Genomic DNA, 15,098 nt, shown 5'->3' with positions numbered 1-15,098 from the left:
CAGAAGGTTTCATGGGGCTCCTGCAACATTTTTTGGTTGGTTGGATGGCTGAATGAAACACAACCTTCCCTGCAGACATCAAAGCATGTCTCCAGCATAGCAAACTCTCCATCCAGCCTTTCGTCTCTCCGGCTACATTCCAATTTAACCGGGGCTGCCTTGCATGATAATCAGGCCTAATTACCGCTTTATCCCTTGATTGTTGTGCTGAGTTTTGGAACTGCAGAGTTCTTTTCTCAGTTGGGTCCTGCCTCTTCCCGCACTCTCCCTCCTATTATTTAGCATACCCATCCGAGAGTTCTCAGATTTAGCCTTCGTCAGTAGCAAACAGTCGAAAAGGGCAAGATTGTGCCTTTGGGATCTCATCGCTGTGTCCACTTAGTAAACCTGAATTCCTTTCACCACTGTGGGAAGACCTCGCCGTGTACAGGATATTCTGAATACCTCAGGAACTTTAAGAGATTTATTACCAGGTTAAAGAGTAAAACAGGCCCTGAGATGATATCCTCATTCCCCAGAGCTATTTTCCTACCTTTGCTCTTACCGCGCACACACACAAACACAAAATCATTTACAAAACGTTGAAACCAAAAGGAAAGAGATGTAAACAAGGACTTTTGGAAACTCTCCATCAGTTATTTCCCTTGGGAAGATGCATTGGGATGCCTTAATTTCTCTAACTGAAGAAGACATCACGGGCAAAAACATTGAAAAAATGGGGGGTCGGATAATCCCGTTTACCTCCATCTGAAACCATCCAGGTAGATGATAATTTAGGTTTTAACATTTATTTATTTTTGAGACAGAGAGAGAGAGAGCATGAACAGGGGAGGGTCAGAGGAAGAGGGAGACATAGAATCCGAAACAGGCTCCAGGCTCTGAGCTGTCAGCACAGAGCCCGACGCGGGGCTCGAACCCACGGACCGCGAGATCATGACCTGAGCCGAAGCCGGACGCTTAACCGACTGAGCCACCCAGGTGCCCCGGAAGTTCTTTTTAATGTACTATTGTACACATTATCTGAGTGCCTGTATGTGCCCCGCACAGTGGCAGATACTGGGGACTCCAAGACAGTATGACATAACTCTTGCCCTCAAGAACAAGCTGAGGTTTTAAAAGACTGCAAGCATGGGGCGCCTGGGTGGCTCGGTCGGTTAAGCGGCCGACTTCGGCTCAGGTCATGATCTCACGGTCCGTGGGTTCGAGCCCCGCGTCGGGCTCTGTGCTGACAGCTCGGAGCCTGGAGCCTGTTTCGGATTCTGTGTCTCCCTCTCTCTGACCCTCCCGCGTTCATGCTCTGTCTCTTTCTGTCTCAAAAATAAATAAACGATAAAAAATAAATAAATAAAAGACTGCAAGCAGGGGCACCTGGCTGGCTTAGCAGGTAGAGTATATGACTCTTGACCTTGCGGTCAGGGTCGTGAGTTTGAGTTCCATGTTGGGCGTAGAGTTTATTTAAAAGCAAACAAATCAATAAATAGACAAGCAAACAAACTGAGATGACTGGGAAGGTCGAGATGCAAACAAACATTCTTCAAAAATACTATCCGAGTGAAACAAAATTGACCTTGAGTTGATGATTTTGAAACACGATGGCTCATTATTGCTATTTTGGCTATGTTTTGTGTTTGAAATTTTCCATAATAAGAAGTTGAAGAGGGGCGCCTGGGTGGCTCAGTCGATTAAGCATCCGACTCCTGATATTGGCTTAGGTCGTGATCTCACGGTTCGTGGGGTCAAGCCCTGCATCGCGCTCTTGTGCTGATGGCACAGAGCCTGCTTAGGATTCTCTCTCGCCTCTCTCCCTGCCCTTCCCTCACTTGCCATCCATCCTTCTCTCTCTCTCTTTCCCTCTCTCAAAATAAATAAACATTAAAAAAAAATTTTTTTTTTAAGTTGAAGAAACGAATGTAATCTGGGAACCATAATCTGTAGAACCACCTGGAGGAAACTGGCTGAAATGCAGATTCTCTGGCCCCGCCCCATTCCTAGTCACTGTTTGTTGATGGGGTTCAGGAATCTGCATTTTGAATAAACTCCTCATGCAAATCGGATGCCTACTGAAACTTGAGTTCCTTGGCAGGGGAGACAGCAAGAGGAGGCGTAAGAAAGAAGAAAAACCATTTAGCAGAGAAGAAAAACTTCCCTGGAAACCACTTAACGAGTCTGGACAATTTCAGAACTAGAAAGAGGACCTTAGAGATCCTGAGTCTAGGCCAGAGCATCTCAAATTGTCGCGTGCCTGGGAATCACCTGGGGATCTCGTTCAAACGAAGTAGGTTGGGGTGGGACCTGAGAGTCTGCGTTTCTAGCCAGCTCCCAGGTGCAGCCTTGGATTAGTACTTCACAGATAAGGAAACCGAGACTCAGAGAGTAATACTTGCTCCTAGCTGCAGGCATCAGGCGCATCCCTTTGTGCTGCCGAGCCCGTGTAGGAGCCCGTTACCAGCGGGATACCGGCAGCACGCTGCCTTATTTCAGGACTGCAAACATGGGCCAGTGCTGGAGCTGAGCTACAGTACAGATTTCTCCTCAGCACCATAGGGGTGATCTGAGGAGCCGCCATGTGGCTGTTCTGCCACAGTCTGTTGTTAGGTCTTATCATCATTACTGCAACTCCCAGGTCAGACTCTTGAATTCTTCTTGCGATTCCATGAGACTCCTTGGGTAATAATTAGATCTACTAGAATGCATGACCCAACGCCTGTGCCTAGATTTTAACATAGTTTCGGTGCAATGCTAGTGCATTGAGCAAGTTAGCTATCCTGAGTCGCAAAGACAATGTGGTTTAGAATCTATTAAATATACTCCGTTGTATCAGGACTGGGGAGCATTCTCTGACCCAGGAATCCTGTTTCACACCGTGGCTGGTAAACTGAGAAACCTGATTATCCCAGACCTGGTACAGATTCAAATATCTTTCCCACCCTCCCTGAAGGACGGGTAAGATAGTTTATCATCCTTAAGGAAAAGAGATGCTTGGGGGGTACTTCCTAACCTTTGAGGTTGAGGTCAGAGAGGCTGTCCCTGCCCTCTGTTTCCCTGTCTGTGACAACTGAGGACAGGGCCGCTAAAGAACGGAGCTGAGGGCATGTTTTATAATCACTGATTTCTGGGTAAGGAAGAACTAGCATAGGATATTTGGACTCAAGAAATTCCTTAACAAAAATGTTACCAGAACCTCCCTCCCCAGACAGACAGACACACACACACACACACACACACACACACACACACACACCCATTCTCTGCCTATCCCCTCAAATAAAGCGTCTTTTCCTCTGGCCTCCAAACAATTTCTGTTGGAAGGAAATGTGTCTGGGTTAGAACAGTCTGTGATCTTTCTCAAAGACAGGAGCCTGTCCTCTTGAAACATCACATGTAACATTTGTATCTTTTCCCCCTGGTCCAATGACACATTTTCCCTAAGCCTTCTTATCTAGAAATGCCGAGGGGACAGATGAATGGTAGGCACCAGTCCTGACAGTCCCAATCAGAGCGAAGTTTGAAAGCTTCCCTTAGGATCAGAGTCCAGGGAAAAGTTAATTTTTGGTTCCAGGCATGTGGACTTAGGTTTTTGTGGGGGTGAAGAGTGAGGGCTTGGAATGAATAAACTCTTGGAGGGGGAGGGGCGGTGCTGGGGCCCTGGGGTGGGGAGGGGAGCGGGGCCTCCCTGGAGCCCCGAGCCTTTAGTAATCTGCTTTGTGAATGGAGCTAAAGGGGGAGGGGGATGGACATACTTGGAATTCCTTTATCTGGGTGGGCTCCTTCTCTAAGGACTTTCAGGATGTGGGAAATGGGAGATCAAAGAGGCTGCATTTCCAGCCTATCAGGTTACAGGGTGTTAAATGGAGAGGGAAAGAAGTGGGGGGGGGGGGAGAGGGGGCCTGGGGAAGGCCGCTTCCAGGGGGGCCAGGGAAACCCAGTTTGGGAACTGGCTGGGGCGAGTGAGAAAGAAAGAGAGCCGGGGCGTGCTGAACACGTTTCACATCACCTCAGAGCTGTGGAATTTCCTCTCTTCTGGGGGGAGGCCTGTGAAGATGCAGTTGGTTTAAGGTTAGTCGGTGATGCATAAGAGCCCAGAGGCGTCTGATTGAGGGTGTTACTAAGTGACCGGTGTTTACAAGCAGAGATTCGGTGGTGGGGAAGGGAGGTGGGAGCCGAGGCCGTCTTCGGTCTGGGTCGGTAAGCAAATGCTGTGTGACCCGAGAGGGGAGTCCATGTATGGGGTTTTTATTTGCGTCTAACCCCGGTGGTATGCAGAGCCTGGACTGCGGGCTCCGGAGGGGGGCAAGAGGAATGGGAAGGTCGTTAGAAAAGGCGGGAGAACCTCCTACGTGGGTGAGGGATCCGGGGCCCTGCGGCCACTAGCCGGGCTCTGCTTTGGCTCTCGGGCGTCCCCGGGGCGGTCCCTTGCAGCTCGGTTTCTGGGCTAGTCTAGCCACGTGCTCCACGCCACCCAGCTGTCGCTGCCTCGCTTTCCGAGGCCTTACCTCCCAAGAGTTGGGCTTATTTCTTAAATCCTCCCCAGGCCGGTGTCCCTCCTTGTTGAAAGAGAGCACCCACCCCAAACCTTCCACCCCAGTGTGAAGGTGTGCAAGGCAGGGTAGGTGGTTACCGAGGCCAGGGACACCTCTTTCAGGGAAGAATCGAGAAAGCGGAGGACCGTCGGATCAAGTGCCAGTCGAGACAGGCAGGAAGGACAAGGGGGTGGGAACCCGGAAGCAAGCAATTTGGAAAGCGCGTTTAGAGAAAAAGAATATTTATGAAAGCCTGCTACCAGCCTTAATCAGGCAACGTATTGTTCTGATACTACGACCAGTAGAAAGTTATTAGATGGCCTATAAATCACCCCGTACTACAGATGACAAAAATATTGCATGTTTGGGAAGAATTAGAATATAATAAAATACACTTGTCACAAACCAAGCTTCATTTAATCTTTTTTTTCTCTTGTTTCAGAAAGCTGTTTAGGATTTTGCAGCCTACTGGGGTCACCGTTTTCAGACATCTATTAGTGCCATATTGTAGTCGCATGAGAGGCTCAGTTAATAAAGATTTCTGGTTGATAGACTGCTAAGAGCAAGCAGGCTTGGGCACTATCTTTTTTGAACTGCTACTGAGCTATAGAACACTACACTCAGTCCATTTTTTTTATCATTTTACAAACCGAACACACATTCTCCCTCTTTCCCAAACACCTCCCCCCAACAGTTTTGGAAAATAAATATGGTGTTTCTTCCTCTGTGTCACCTGCTCTCTGTAGCCTTGACCCTTGTCAGACCAAACTGAGCTTCCCTAATCTATACTGTTCCTTTTTTTTTTTTTTTAAGAATTAAAAATTTTTTTCTTTAATGTTTTATTTACTTTTGAGAGAGAGAGAGAGAGAGAGAGAGAGACAGAGCACGAGTGGGGGAGGGGCAGGGAGAGAGGAAGACGCAGAATCCAAAAAAGGCTCTAGGCCCTGAGCTGTCCGCACAGAGCCTGACGTGGAGCTTGAACTCACAAACCGTGAGATCACGACCTGAGCCGAACTCACACGCTTGACCGACCGAGCCAGCGAGGTGCCCCAAGATTGTATTTTTAAGTAATCTCTGCACCCGGGGCCAGAACTCACAACCCCGAGAACAAGAGTCGCACGCTCCACTGACTGAGCCAGCCAGGCGTCCCTCTGCTATTCCTTCTTGACACTCACAGAACAAGTTTGACTTTTTTTTTTTTTTAAGGTTTATGACATTTGGGAATAGGAACTACTCTTTGAACTGGCCCTTCTGGATTTCTTAGTGGCTTCCTAAGAACAGGTAAGAGAGAGAAATCAAGCGATATTTCCTTTGTGCCCAAGTAAAATAAGCCAACAGCATGTTTTCTATTCTTAGTTGACATGAAAATTAATTTTTGAAAGTCCTATAGTCAGCTTAGTCCATCATAACCTGCTGTTGACCTTAGTGGAGGATCTAAGGACTCGAATGTTAAAATTAGAACTGACTTTGAGTACTGGCCCTATTTACCAGCTGTGCACCTTATTTTTATTTAACTAACACTTATACAGCATTTACCATGTGCCAAGCACTGTTCTAAGCGTTTTACAAATATTTGCTTGGCTAATCCTCATACGAGTGTTATTATTATGTAACGCTATTATGAAGTGGTGTTATTATTGTCCTTGCTTTACAGATGAGGAATCTGAGACAGGGAGATGTGAGGGAATTTGGCAACCGACGAACACGACTTTAAGCTTACTTCCCCAGCCCATCCCCTGTCAGGTGGGAGATGTGGCTCCGTTTCCACATCCGCTGCCACACAACCTTGGACAAGTCGCTTGGCAGTGCTGGGGGCAGGGGAAGCGTGTGAAACTGCCGCAGCAGGGAGGGCAGGGCGTTCACACGCGCACGAAAACCCAAAGAGCAAAGCCAGAGGGAAGGGAGATTTCGAGGGCTGCTCCTCCCACCCCCGTCCCCGTGTGGAGCAGCATACCTTCTTATAATTCAATTCACAGCCTCAGTCCTGTACCATTTCCGTTTCCTTGAACTGCATCTAGACATGATTCTGGTCCCCTCCAGCTTCTGACCTCATTACTCATTCTGTTTACGGCTTGGCCTCACCCTTCAGACTGCCCTGATTTCCCAGATAGGAATTTGGCTGCCCTCGTTGACTATGATTCAGATTTTTGCCCCAGCCACATTGCACTAATCCCTCCTGGGTGCACGGCCCTCTCGTCAGACCGACACTGGGACCCCCTTCTCCTTCCTTCCCCGAACCCCCTGTCATGATAAGGGGGGAGGCTCTATGAATACATCTCACTCCGGAGAGCTAGGGCGGGGTTACAAAGGACACTGAATGAAATCTGGGGGGAAACCACGGAAGAACTTGAAGTTGGGGGGTTGGATAATGTGAGGAAGGAGGAAGATTCAGGCTCTGGAGGCCGGGGCCTCCATGAATAAGGTACAAATGACAGACTAGGAAGGGCTGAGGTGAGGTACCCAGTGGAAACCACAAGGGAGAAGCATGTGTGGGAGACAGAAGAAAAATCTCACGACACTTGGTCATCGCCCGGATTTGAAGGGCAAGAGGCCGTGGCGCGTCACACACGGTGACCCTCCGAGGTTTCACAGCTAAAGCCTCTGGGAAGCTGCTAGGGTAGTTGTGAGAAAGTGGAAGGGGCTTAGAGTGGTGCCTGGTAATTGGGTATAGGCTTAAGAAATGTTTACAGAATGTGATATATTTATGTCGACTCTCTCGGGCTTGTCATTAAAATACTAATACCCCATGGAAATCTAAAACAAAGAGCCTTGAACACCTTTGTCTTAAGGGTAAGAGGAAGGACCGTGGGAAGAGGCTGCCAGGGCTCCCCTGTTTGGGTCACTGTGAGAGCATACAGAGAGGGAACGAGGAACCCAGAAGAGAAGCCTCATCTAGTATATCCCTGTGCCAGGAGAAGTGAAGGATGGGAGAGGCCAGGGGGGAAGGAGAGGCAGGGCTGGCCGCAGAGTGGTTAGAAGGAGGCGGCCTTCAGTCAGTCGCTGGCACAGACGTCTGAGTGTGGGGGGCACCGAGGGTGCCGAGGAGGGAGAAACGCAGTCGGCGCTGGGCGAGCACATGAGCCACTCCGAGCAGGCGGTGGTTGTTGTCATTGTCTTGCCCGGTGTGTTCTTTACATTTGACGTAGACAGCCAGCCTGTCGTCCCTTCCAATTCTAGAGAAGTCCACTGCTCCCTTATGACTCAATAATAAGTTAGCCTCCTCCTCCTCCCTGATGCCCCTTCACTTTCCATCTATTGTCTCCTCGTGGTCGGCCCGCTTAGTCCTCTCTTCTGCCCATCAAAGCTTATCGTCTGTCTCTTCTGGAAACGTAGGCCGCAACTGAAAACAGTTTTCCCGAAGAGGCAAAGCTCTAAACACTACCCGTTTTTTTTTTTTTTCCTGTGCCCATGTTTGAACCATATACATGTTTTTTAATTTATTATTTATTTTTTCGTAGTTTTACTTTTTTTTAACCCAGATGCCTTTTTTAAAGTTTTTGTTTATTTACTTTTGAGAGAGAGCGTGCACACACAAACAGGCAGGGGAGAGGCAGCGAGAGGGGGTGAGCGAGAACCCCAAGCAGGCTCAGCGCTGTCCGCACAGAGCCCTACTAGGCAGGGCTCCATCCCACGAACCGTGAGATCGTGGCCTGAGCCGAAACCAAGAGTCTGATGTTCAACTGACTGAGCCACCTAGGCGCCCCAAATATGTATTTTTTTTTTTACGTGTCCCATTTTTAACTCTGTATTATGGTTTGTAGGGGTCCAAGGACTGTGTCAGGCTTTGAGAAGGTGTTAATACATCAGGCCTTCCCTACAGATCACAGTTTGATCGAGGGACAGGACAGTCCCAGCGGCCGCCATTTATTTTTCCGGTGCTAGGTGCTGTGTGAATTGCTTAATATTTGTTCTCACTGAATCTTCGCAGCGACCCTGTCAGTTACATATGCTTATCCCCATTGGATGAGGAAACGGAGACGCAGGGATTAAGTAACTTGTCCAGTTACTGCTGTGTGTGTTGGTTCCAAGCTGACGTTTATTGAGCACTTACAACATGCCAGGCCCCAGACCAGAGCTCCACGTTGAATTCTCAGGAAAACACTATGAGCTAAGTATTCTTATTTTCCAGGTCAGGAAGCAGGCTCAGAGAGGTTAAATAAGTTGCAAATATACCACTCCTGGGAGGCCGCGGAAGCAGCCTGCCATCCTAAGCAGTGAGACTCCTCCTCTTTGCTCTTTGAACCCTGCATTTAGTCATTAAAATACCAAAAGAGGTTCTGTGCGATCTGGTTTTACTCTTGAAGCCATCCCAGGGAAGGACCCTCGGGACAGCACTGTTTCAAGGAAGGGTCCGAGGTGTGCCCTGACTGCAGAAGAGAGTGGTGGCAGGCCAGGGCCGGGAGGGTGAACTGGTTCATGTCTGCAAAGGGCAGGAGCAGCTAAGCCTCGGGAGGACTGCCTCTGTGCGCGCCCTGGAAATGCAAACAGCTCTCGGCTTGGCTTCCCCCGCTGGCCCAGCCTGGGAGGCTGGCGGGAAGCCTGCTGGAAGGGAAGCCCCATCTGAGGGAGCAGCCACAGGACCCTGGAGCAGTGGCTTCCCCCTCTCTGACCTTTAGCTCGAGCTGATGAATTGGCAGCAACTGTGTGACATCAGGGAGGCATTTTCTTTTTTTGTGAGCTCAGAGCTTCCACGTAAAAATCCCTCAGTCACAAGACGGAGGCTGCAGAAGCCCAGGCACACTTGTGGCCGCAACAGGTGATGGGCACCTGCTCCAAGCCCTCCAGAAGTCTGCGTAATCCCAGGGATTCCGGGCAGCCTTGGGGACGGCCATGTAAGGGTGATCGCTGGCCTTATTTATCCCCGCTGCGCCGCCAGCTCTTAGCCCTGCAGGGGCAGGAGCTCAGGGGCTGGGCACACTGGGCGGGCGCCCAGGGGCCATCAGCCTCCAGCACCTTCTTCTATGTGACCGCTCTCTTCTTGTCCTCACCCTCGGTGAAAACTAGCACTCGGTTAAAATTAAGGGAGCTCAAAAGGTATCCAAACATGTCTTTGCTTGACTTTGTGTGTGAGCTGGGTGTGTGTTTGGGGGAGGGGGGCGCTCAGGGAGTGAGGAATCTAATGCCTAAACTTGAGAGTGGTAGAAAGAACCATTCTTTTAATACAGCAAAAGTCACTTGGAGGGAACTTAGATCTCTAAATACTCCAGACCCCTCATTGTACAGAGCCTACATTTACTGCAGGCTCAGAAAGGGACCTGCCCAAAGACCTCACAGCACATGGGTGGCATAGGTAGGACCAGAATGATGACCTTGGGCCTTGGTTCCCTCACTGATAGAATGGTGTGGTGGGATTTAATGATGTCCAAGATTTCCTTCAAGATCTTAAAATGTAAGGGGCGCCTGGGGGGGCTCAGCCAATTAAGCGTCCCACTTGATTTCGGCTTAGGTCATGACCTCGTGGTTCATGAGATTGAGCCCCGCATGGGGCTCTGCACTGACAGCGTGGAGCCCACTTGGGATTCTCTCTCTCCCTCTCTCTCTCTGCCCCTCCCCCACTCTCTCGCGCCCGCACATACACACTCTCTTTCTCTCAAAATAAATAAAGAAACATTAAAAAAAAAAAAAAAAAGAACTTAAGATGTAAAATCATAACTGAGCGGCTCTCTGAGGCTCCCTGAGGGATCCTAGTGAATCTAGCAGAGCAGGGCCCAGGACAAGACAGGATACATGGCTAGGTAGATGGGGGCCATTAGATGACCAGGTAACTTCCAGACTTTGGGATAGATGATTGCATCACCTTTGATACCCACCTGCTCACTTCAGTCCCTTCCCCCGCCCTTGTCCCGGACACTAACATTTACCCTAGAGCAGCCATTTCCCCTTTCCCTTGTCTTCCCACCCACACGTGTACACATTCCTTAATTTCTGCTTGTTTACTGGACCTCTGTCACTCCAGCTTATATGCCTAGCTTTCCACTACCTTTTAAATTTTTTTTTTTAAGTGTATTTATTTTTGAGACAGAGAGAGACCGCATGAGCAGGGTAGGGGCAGAGAGAGAGGGGGGACACAGAATCCGAAGCGGGCCCCAGGCTCCGTGCTGTCAGCACAGAGCCTGACTCGGGGCTCGAACTCACGAGCCATGAGATCATGACCTGAGCTGAAGTTGGACACTCAAACCGGCTGAGCCACCCAGGCGCCCCTCCACTACCTTTTATTAAGGAGTCACTCACTGCGTGATGTATCACTCACTGTCACCCATTAAGTTCACTTGGACGTAAGAGGTGCCAAAGAGATGGAGATCGCTGGCTTTATCCCTGTGAGGACCCAATTATCTTTGTCCTACTCCAAGACCACAGACTCTACGTACCCTCGAATTTGATGAAAACTTGGAATTAAGGAGAAAAAACCAGGATCGTCTGTGTCTTTCATGACTACTGGACAAAAGTAGAAAGTAATCAGTTATCGTTTTGTTCCTCTGAGCTTCCTAGGAGCTAAAGAGAATGCAAGCCCACCAAATTGTCAGTGTCGATAAAGTACGTTACACAGATCGATTTGCACACATTTCCTAAAGCAGCAGTTTGGGCACTATCCTGTAACTGAATTCTGTAGTTTGGGGAGTAAACTATCTTTTGGCCACCCTGAGTCATGCTCCCTGTGGCATCTCCAGCTGGTCAGCAGGTCACACAAGGTGGGTGGAGGCCACAGCTGAAAATGTAATAATACCCTGGTAGGTTCCAGGGAGCCTCTGGGAGTAGCGACTCTCTCAAACAGGTGTCGGCGAGGGTCTGACGATGGAGAGGCTGGGGGGGGGGGGGGGCGGGCGGGATCTGGCATGAAACCATGCAGGTACGGCCATTCCTTTGTTCATTCTTTGCTCATTCCTTCCAAAGGTACTTACTGAACACCCATATGGGCGAGTTAGATCTGGGATTGTGTTGGACACTGAGAATTCCACAGCTAATAATGGGGTTAGAAGTTAATATTCTAACTCTGGAGACCAACGTAGAAGCAAGCCATTCTACAATGTGAGACATGCCATCAGAGAGCTATGGTCCCTTAATGGAAGGAAGAATTCGTTCTGCTGGGCTGGGTAGGTGTCCTTTGAACCAGAGATAGGAGGAGGGGAGAGTACATTCCAAACCCAGAGAAGAGCTGGGGCAAAGGTACAAAGCCTGAGTGAGCACAGCCTGATCAGGGAACTTGGAGTCCAGAACGTTCCACAGAGAGCAGTCTTTTTTTTTTTTTTTTAATGCAAAGAAGAACTTTGGCAGGTGTCAGTCTATATCATCATCATCATCATCACCATCAGACCTAACATTTATAGAACTGTGCCAGGCAGTCTAAGTGTTCTACTCATATCTCGTGTTTTAAGTACAACAACCCTAAGAGGTAGGTCTTAACACCTTTTATAGGTGAGAAAACTGAGGCCTAGGGAGCCGAGAAGATACTACCCCAGGTTAAAGAGCACCTATGCTGTTCTTTCCCCAATTGCTTCTTTCTCCTTTTCTTTGCAGATTTTTGTTTTGGAGGCATGAGCCTTTTTCTCACGTGTGTGTTTATACGTTCGTGTTCAGGCCCCCTCCTGTCTGACGGGGCACTCTGGGAGGTCACCCGTTTGGCCTTGGCCTTTACCTCCCCGCAGCGTTCCAGCAAGTGATCGTGTGTGTGAATTGAACCAAGCCTGAAGTTCCGTTTATTGTTTTTTTTTTTTTTTCCATGAGAAAATTAACCCCAAAGAAGAACTGAAACATACCGAGAAGACTTTATCGAACACACTGTTGCTGCCCAAAGCATTTGCCCTGAGATCATGCTCACAAAGATGGGAATATTACTGGAAAGTGGTCCTTTAACTATGTGTGTGGTGGGGGTGTCATGGGGGGAGTGTGTGTGTTACAAATTGAAAGTTAAGTAGGCCCCGATTTTGGAGAGCTTTAGATGCCGTCTGGAGCTTAAACTTGATTTTAGGTGATACTCAAGAAAAAGAGAAGGGAGAGTGTCTTCTGCCGGGACTCTAGGCTAGTGCATACCTTTTCACGTTGCGCCTTGGTGGGGCACAGATCCATGCAGTTGAAGAGGAGTCTGTTGGATGCAGGATTGGTCGGAAGGGAAAGGGCTTGAGAAGTTTCCGGTTTACAAGTCATGAACAAGTCTAGGGGTGCAGGGTGGGGAGTTAGGGCCTGAATTCCGGGGACGCTTGATGATCGTGGAAAGGGGATGTTGTATAAAGGACGCTAACACATGGTAAATATATTTTTATATATAAAACCCTGGCTCATCAGTTTTCCAAATTGGATTTGGGGGGATTCGGTTTTTGTTTTTGTTTTTGTTTTTTTTTTTTTTTTTTACAGCGGACCCCACTTGTATCCTTATGATACATTCTTTTTTGCAGATCTTTCCTTTGAGTCCAGGCTGTCACTTGTTGCCTGTACCTGAATGAAACGCAAACACGGGTGTATAAAGGCTTGAATCTGCCTCTAAACTTAGCCCCCGCTGACTTGGAAAGAATCTAAACTTGGCAAAATGCCTTCCTCTCTCTTCAAGTAGCAGGTCTAAAAAGTAGCTCTCTAACCCCCCCCACCCCCCTAACTAATGAACTATATCTAATAGCCTCTCTTTACAGAGTCCTTTGAGAAAGAGATGGCGTTTGTTTTTGACCTCATTATCCATTTCAGCCTGTCCTTGATGAAAATAATCGCCCCTTAGGCAGGTACATTCCTCACATTCCTTTCTCCGCTAGCTGCTAAGACGTTGTTAACCCCAGCGACCATGGGAAAAGGCTGCCGTCTGCTTCAGAGAGTCTAAAGGGAGTGGGCACAAGATAACAAGAGGTGAAGAGGGCAGAGTGGAAGTCTCTTTCATCTTTTCAGGCTGTTTCCAACCCAGACAAAGGATTCTGTCCAGGGGTGCAAGGCCCACGCGGCTTTATTTTATGGTCTGGCCCTGAAAGGGGGTTGGGAGGGCCGTGGCGTATCTGGATATTGTTTTGGAGGCGAAGGCCTGGCTCCCGGGAAGTCCTCGACTCCTGGGGGAATGCTAAGTGGAAGGAAGAGCAAGCCGCCCCTGCTTCGGCGGAAGAGACCACCCAGCTACTCAAAGGGGAGTGTGAAGGGCTTGAATGGAATGAGCTGTCCTGCAGGATTTATCATTCAGACAGTGAGATTAAGGGTGTGAGGCTGTTTAGCGGCTTCAAGTCGGAGTAGCTCCAGGATTTGCAGAAGAGAAGGGGGAGGGGAGAATTGAGGAGGGGGGAGTGGGGAGGGGCGGCATGGAGATGAATGGAGAGGTGAGGACAGTTTGGAAACGGGGTTTACGGGGAGGGGAATCCAAAGGCCCAGCTCGCCGTGAACCTGCCTTATGACTTTGAACAAGTCATTTCTCCCTTTTGTACAATGAAGCGATTGGAAGGATACAAGGTGCCTCAAGAGGCTGCCTGCTGCGCTCACCCGCCCCCCCCCCCCATATGCTTTTCTTCAACTCGCTTCATTGATTGTGTTTTATTAGAAAAGTAGCGTGGCCACATTATCAATAATTGAAAGTCAACAACCCTCCATTTTACCAAAATCCCAGTCCAGTCCCTAGTGCCTTCATACAAGAACGACTGCCTTTTGGGTAGACTTCCCTTCGAGCTCTTTTCATATGTATGTATAGTCTTTAAAATTTTTTTTATTTTTATTTATGTATTTTTAAAGACATTTATTTATTTATTTAAGTTTATTCATTTCTGAGAGACAGAGACAGTATGAGCAGGGGAGGGGCAGAGAGAGAGAGAGGTAGACACAGAATCCAAAGCAGGCTCCAGGCTCCAAGCTGTCAGCACAGAGCCCGACGCGGGGCTCGAACTCACAAACCACGAGATCATGACCTGAGCTGAAGTCGGACGCTCAACCGACTGAGCCACCCAGGCGTCCCAAGACTTACTTATTTTTGAGAGAGAGAGCTCAAGCAGAGAAAGGGCAGAGAGAGAGGGACAGAGGATCTGAAGCAGGCTCTGTGCTGAGGGCAGCCAGCCCCACGCGGGACTCGATCTCACAAATTGTGAGATCGTGACCTGAGCTGAAGCTGGATGCTCAACTGACTGAGCCACCCACGTGCCCCCTTAAACATTTTTTCAGTGTTTATTTATTTATTTTGAGAAAGGGAGGGAGGGAGAGCAAGTGGGGGAGGGGCAGAGAAAGAATCTCAAGCGCGGATTGGAGCTTGGAGCTCAACACGGGGCTCGGGGCTCGGCTCGATCTCACCACGCCTGAGATCATGACCTGAGCTGAAATCAAGAGTCAGGTGCTTAACCAACTAAGTCCCCCAGGCGACCCTCGTCCGCATAGACAGTTTTAACATCTCTGTACTGTACCTACAATTCAGCCTTGTGGATTGTTTTCCCTCCCCGGTAAATTCATGGTGCGGGGTATCTTCTGTTTGCTCCTACAGGTTTTCTCACCAACTGCCCTCACCCTGCTCTGCACTCCCGCAGGCTGCCGTGTGCTCCTTTGCCTCCTTGGCTTCCGGTTGGGTTTGAGAGAGATTTCTACCCCACCTCCCTCCCTTCCAGGTCACTGCAGACTAGCTGAGTCCCTCCATGA

General features: G+C 49.0%; 1 long non-coding RNA gene across 1 annotated transcript; it reads left to right on the top strand.

Annotated features, from left to right (window-relative positions):
* The first annotated feature begins 3,921 nt into the window (after positions 1-3,921).
* Positions 3,922-10,000, top strand: LOC122489458. Its single transcript, XR_006298917.1, has 3 exons — positions 3,922-4,056; positions 5,727-5,801; positions 8,449-10,000. It is a non-coding gene; the product is annotated as an uncharacterized LOC122489458 (long non-coding RNA).
* Positions 10,001-15,098: the final 5,098 nt, after the last annotated feature.

The sequence above is a fragment of the Prionailurus bengalensis genome, chromosome B2, assembly GCF_016509475.1.
Source record: "Prionailurus bengalensis isolate Pbe53 chromosome B2, Fcat_Pben_1.1_paternal_pri, whole genome shotgun sequence".
Lineage (NCBI taxonomy): Eukaryota > Metazoa > Chordata > Mammalia > Carnivora > Felidae > Prionailurus > Prionailurus bengalensis.
This window is presented reverse-complemented; position numbering and strand designations above follow the sequence as displayed.